The sequence below is a fragment of the Phyllobates terribilis genome, unplaced genomic scaffold (genome assembly GCF_046119375.1).
Source record: "Phyllobates terribilis strain yellow unplaced genomic scaffold, ASM4611937v1 Scaffold_5__5_contigs__length_657084704, whole genome shotgun sequence".
Lineage (NCBI taxonomy): Eukaryota > Metazoa > Chordata > Amphibia > Anura > Dendrobatidae > Phyllobates > Phyllobates terribilis.
In genome coordinates, this window is record NW_027362765.1 from 164,069,369 (window position 1) to 164,075,929 (window position 6,561).

A 6,561-nucleotide genomic window follows, 5' to 3' on the forward strand; every position below is an offset into this window, starting at 1 on the left:
GGGTGCTACAAAATAGTAGATCTTTTTCAATTATTAATCAATCCCTTTAAGAGTCACATAGACAAACCTAAATATGGCGCTGTTCTTGTGTGGGCCACGTACATTGAAGCATTTATGTTTTATTAAATATGGAAACGTACCCATCCAAATATTTTTTTGACACCCTGGTGTCTATCGATAGAATTAATTTTGTATCTTCGTTACAGATCTTTAGAGCTTAAATCAGGAACTTCTGCTCAGGGGCGTAACCAAAAAAGGAGAGTACAAGCAAAATATTTATTTGGATTTTGCTCCTGTTGCAGGACTTGGATCGTCCTCATCTACACTTGAGTCTAATATATTTATTTATTTACGCTGTAAGCCTTTGTTCACATTAGCAGGGCTTTAGAGGTTGTCTGAGACTATGATATTGCTTATCTATTGGTAGGACAGGTCATCATCAATATAAGCATACTCCCTAGCTTTGAATGATAAAAGAAGAGTGAAACACGGCGGCGGTGGCGATGCCACATAACGTGCCAATTTTTATTTTACGCTAAGTCAGTACCCTAACTTCGTCCAGTTCTTTATATGCGCCCACAAAGAAATATTGCTCCTAGTGAACGTCATTAGTATTCCCACACAGCATGGTACCCCTTTCATGGTGCCCAAATAAAGTATGATGCCTCCCACATACTACATCCCCCCACACGCTGTCTGATGCCGCCCCCCATACACTATATTCCACCACGCATAATCTGATGCCTCCATACACTACATTCCTCCACACAGTCTGATGCCCCTCACAGACCCCAACCACAGAGTTGCCAACACAGTATGATGCCATCCACATACTACATCCCCCCACACGCTGTCTGATGCCGCCCCCCCATACACTATATTCCACCACGCATAATCTGATGCCTCCATACACTACATTCCTCCACACAGTCTGATGTCCCTCACAGACCCCAACCACAGAGTTGCCAACACAGTATGATGCCTTCCATATACTACATCCCCTCACACGCTGTCTGATGCCGCCCCCCATACACTATATTCCACCACGCATAATCTGATGCCTCCATACACTACATTCCTCCACACAGTCTGATGCCCCTCACAGACCCCAACCACAGAGTTGCCAACACAGTATGATGCCTTCCACATACTACATCCCCCTACACGCTGTCTGATGCCTCCCCCCCATACACTATATTCCACCACGCATAATCTGATGCCTCCATACACTACATTCCTCCACACAGTCTGATGCCCCTCACAGACCCCAACCACAGAGTTGCCAACACAGTATGATGCCTTCCACATACTACATCCCCCTACACGCTGTCTGATGCCTCCCCCCCATACACTATATTCCACCACGCCTAATCTCATGCCCCTATACACTACATTCCTCCACACAGTCTGATGCCTCTTACAGACCCCACGCACAGAGCCGCCAACATAGTATGATGCCCCCTCTACATACACAGATCTGCTACATCAACACACACACAAATACAACTCTGCTACATCAAGAGACACACACAGAACACTGCTATACTCTCAACAAATAGCTGACATTAATTTGAATATGAGATAAAGTGCAGTACTCAGCAGTGGATACTAAGTAATATGGAGCTGCTGTGTTCCACCCTATACATTGCTTGTATCCAGCAAATGCTGGAGCAGATTTTAGGTGAACGGTGGGAGTGCCAGGTGTAGGGCTCTCACTGATCTCATACAGATGGTCATCAATTGTAAAATCCCAGACAACGCCTTTCATTTACAATTGAACTACTAGACACAGTGGTTACAAAAGAAGTTTTCCCCATTAAAATTCATGCTGAGTAGTCGAGGTTGTCTTCCAAAGAATTTCCTTTAATTGGATATATTCGAGCCCTATTTATAAATACAATAAAGTAAAAAATGTATAAAATCAGGGCCAAGATTTTGGGGGCTATAGACCCAAAAACTCAATACCATACCTGTGTTATACTATACCTGATGAAGAGACCTGAGTAGTTTCGAAAGCCAGCTATTTATTACTAGTGATGAGCCATCCCCGTAGTGTTCGGGTTCGGTTCGGTTCGTGGAACTGTTCGTCGAACACCTTAGAACACTGTCGAACACCGTTAAAACCAATGGCAGGCAAATAAAAACACATAGAAAACACCTTCAAAGGTGTCCAAAAGCTGACAAACTGCTCAGAAGACACTCTTTAAATAAGCCGGCCGGCAATTCAGCATCGGTACCCGACAATTTAGAACAGAAAGAATAGAGCATCACACATAGATTAGATAGATAGAAACATGTCAGTCACATATATAATAAGTACCGTGATAGTGTTGATTACTGTACTTGTCATTTAGTGTTAAAATAAAGGATTTATTAAAAAAAAATTGGCGTGGGGTTCCCCATAATTTTAGTCTCTAGCGGAGGTTAAGCAGACGGCTGGGGCAGATGTTTGAAGCCTGGGAAGGGGGTAATACCCACGGAGCTTCCCAGGCTACTAATATCAGCCCCCAGCTGAATACCTAGCCTTTACTAGCTATTAAAATGGGGGACCCCCCAAAAAAAATTACGTAGGGTCCCCCCTATTTTAATAGCTAGCAAAGGCTAGGCAGACAGCTGGGGGCTGATATTAATAGCCTAGGAAGGGAGCCATGAATATTGGCCCCCTACCAGGCTAGAAACACCAGCCGTCAGCCGTCCCAGAAATGGCGCATCCATAGGATGCGCCAATTCTGGCACTTAGCCTCGCTCTTCCCACTGCCCTGTAGCGGTGGCAGTGCGGTAATAGGGCTGGGGTTGATCTCAGCTTATAATGCCAGCTGACATCAAGCCCAGGTTAGTAATGGAGAGGTGTCTATAAGACACCCCCATTACTAACCCCATAGTCAAAGTTAAAAAAACCCCACAAACACCCAGAATAAAGTCCTTTAATTGAAATAAACACACAAATTCTTTGTTGTTCTAAATTAAACCATACTTACCATCACGCCCATTCCAGCTGAAGCCAATGTCTTCTGCAATAAAAGTAAAATAATAAACCGACATCATCTTTACCTTTCCATGGTTCCCAGGATGGCTCCAGCTCTGCTACATCGAGATTACAGGTTGGATCGCAGCAGAACGCTGCCATCCAGCTTGCCATGCCGCAGACACTGAGAAGCGCAGGCATGCTTGCGCTCCTCAGTGTCTGGCTGTGACGGCATCCAGATGAGCCGAGTTCATGTCCAATGAACTCAGCTCACCTCATGCACGTCACTGACAGTGTGGGAAAATTCTCCTGCGCTTGCCGTGAGCGCAGGAGAATTCTCTCACGCTCACCGCAAGCGCAGGAGAATTTTCCCACGCTGTCAGTGACGTGCATGAGGTGAGCTGAGTTCATTGGACATGAACTCGGCTCATCTGGATGCCGTCACAGCCAGACACTGAGGAGCGCAAGCATGCCTGCGCTTCTCAGTGTCTGCGGCATGGCAATCTGGATGGCAGCTTTCGGCTGCGATCCAGCCTGTCTTGTGAATGTAGCAGAGCTGGAGCCGTCCTGAGAACCATGGAAAGGTAAGGATGATGTTGGTTTATTATTTTACTTTTATTGCAGAAGACATTGGCTTCAGCTGGAATGGGCGTGATGGTAAGTATGGTTTAATTTAGAACATTAAAAAATTGTGTGTTCATTTCAATTAAAGGACTTTATTCTGGGTGTTGTGTTTTTTTTAACTACTTTACTAGAAATTCATGGCGGTCATGTCTAATATTGGCGTGACCCCATGAATTTCGGGCTTAGGGCCAGCTGATAATACCAAGCTGGCCCTAACCCCTTTATTACCCAGTGAGCCACCGCACCAGGGCCCTGGATGAGTTGGGTACAGCGCCAGAAGATGGCGCTTCTATGAACGCGCCATTTTCTGGGGTGGCTGCGGACTGCAATTTGCAGCGGGGGGGGCAGAAAGCTTGGGCCTCCCTGCGCTGCGGATTCCAGCCCCCAGCTGCCTAGTTGTACCTGGCTGGACACAAAAATAGGGCGAATCCCCACGTATTTTTTTTTAAAAATATTTCATAAAATAATTTTAAAAAAAATTGACGTGGGGCTTAGCCCTATTCTTGTGTCTAGCCAGGTACAGCAGGCAGGAACGGGCTGCCCTCAACCCTCAGATGCCTATTTGTACCTGGCCCGACACAACAATATAGGGAAGCCCTTTTTTTTTTAAATTATTTCATGAATTTAATGAAATAATTAAAAAAAAAAATACGTGGGGCTTCGCCCTATTTTTGAACTCAGCTCACCTCATGCACGTCACTGACAGCTTGAAAAAAATTCTCCTGCGCTTGCCATGAGCGCAGGAGAATTCTCTCACGCTCACGGCAAGCGCAGGAGAATTCTCCCACGCTGTTAGTGATGTGCATGAGGTGAGATGAGTTCATTGGACATGAACTCGGCTCATCTGGATGCCGTCACAGCCAGACACTGAGGAGCGCAAGCATGCCTGCGCTTCTCAGTGTCTGCGGCATGGCAAGCTGGATGGCAGCGTTCTGCTGCGATCCAGCCTGTCATCTCGATGTAGCAGAGCTGGAGCCGTCCTGGGAACCATGGAAAGGTAAGGATGATGTTGGTTTATTTATTATTTTACTTTTATTGCAGGAGATCGTTGGCTTCAGCTGGAATGGGCGTGATGGTAAGTATGGTTCAATTTAGAACAATAAAGAATTGTGTGTTTATTTCAATTAAAGGACTTTATTCTGGGTGTTTGTGGGTTTTTTAATTTTGACTATGGGGTTAGTAATGAGGGTGTCTTATAGACGCCTCTCCATTACTAACCTGGGCTTGATGTCAGCTGGCATTATAAGTTGACATCAACCCCAGCCCTATTACCCCACTGCCACCGCTACAGGGCAGTGGGAAGAGCGAGGCTAAGTGCCAGAATTGGCGCATCCTATGGATGTGCCATTTCTGGGGCAGCTGACGGCTGGTGTTTCTAGCCTGGTAGGGGGCCAATATTCATGGCACCCTTCCTGGGCTATTAATATCAGCCCCCAGCTGTCTGCCTAGCCTTTGCTATCTATTAAAATAGAGGGGACCCCACGTCATTTTTTTGGGGGGTCCCCCATTTTAGTAGCTAGTAAAGGCTAGGTATTCAGCTGGGGGCTGATATTAGTAACCTGGGAAGCTCCGTGGGTATTACCCCCTTCCCAGGCTTCAAACATCTGCCCCAGCCGTCTGCTTAACCTCCGCTAGAGACTAAAATTACAAGGAACACCACGCCAATTTTTTTTTAAATAAATCCTGTATTTTAACACTAAATGACAAGTACACTAATCAACTCTATCACGGTACTTATTATATATGTGACAGACATGTTTCTATCTATCTAATCTATGTGTGACGCTCTATTCTTTCTGTTCTAAATTGTCGGGTACCGGTGTATGCCGCTGCTGAATTGCCGGCTTTTCATGTTTCACTGTGAGCACTGTTCCCATCGATTTGGGCAACCACTGTAATGCCACAACCACCATGGCTGTGACATTACAGTGAGTGGAAGACAATCCCTGTATGATGTGAAAAAATCCAGTTACGCTTTTGGTGCACGAACAGTTATCGAACATAACATCGAACAGCTGAATTTTTTGCAAATCGTTCGCGTTCGTCGAACGACTCGAACACCGCCCAAAACAGCTCGAATTTGAGATTGGCGAACAGTTCTAGTCGAACACCGTTCATCTCTATTTATTACCATCTTTTCAGTTAGCCATTAAAAGGTATCAACCACTGAGGACTCGCAATTTTTTATATTATTTTATACCATACCTCCATAATTTGTACTGTTCAAAGATCCAAATGAGTTCCTTTGCCTGACGGTGCTTATATTTTACCATGAGAAGACGTTGCCGGGAGTGATGGAGCTTGATGAGCCCAAATGGTCCTTTTGTTTCATATGGAAAGACTAGACCTACACTAGGATAAGTCTTAAAAAGATGATGGACATGTATGTTAGAAGAGGACTGGCAGGAGAGTAGCTGTAGGAGGGTGTGAAAGTTATAGGTGCCACTGGGCCCTTGTGCTTGAGGGGGCCCCAAAACTTCTCTGCAACGTAAGGGGACACCAGTATTTTAAATGGCACATAATAGGTGGGACTGTGTTATAGATTTTGCATTGAGTTCACACTTCTAATACTAATCAATCATCTACTCTTCTAAGTAAACCTCATCGCCTGCACTTTCTTGTCATGCCAGATAATAAGTGCCAAGAAATAAATTAAACTGTTAAATACACGAGATTAATCGACTCACAATCTCATTTCCATACATAAATCCCACTCTTAGTTGAGTAAACTTGTTATCGTCAAGAATAAATGACTTTACATATACAAGGGAAGATCTGTTAACAAGTGAGCTGTCTGTACTGATGCCAGAAGGCGGCTCAAGGTGAAAGATTTATATTAGATTTACTATCGGTGTATTAATCAGAAGATCCTGTAAAACGTCACATGCAGACTTGTAAGAACTTAAAGATGATCAGAACCCGACGGTAGCGAACATATAGGATACTAAGATTACATGGTGAATATATACAAG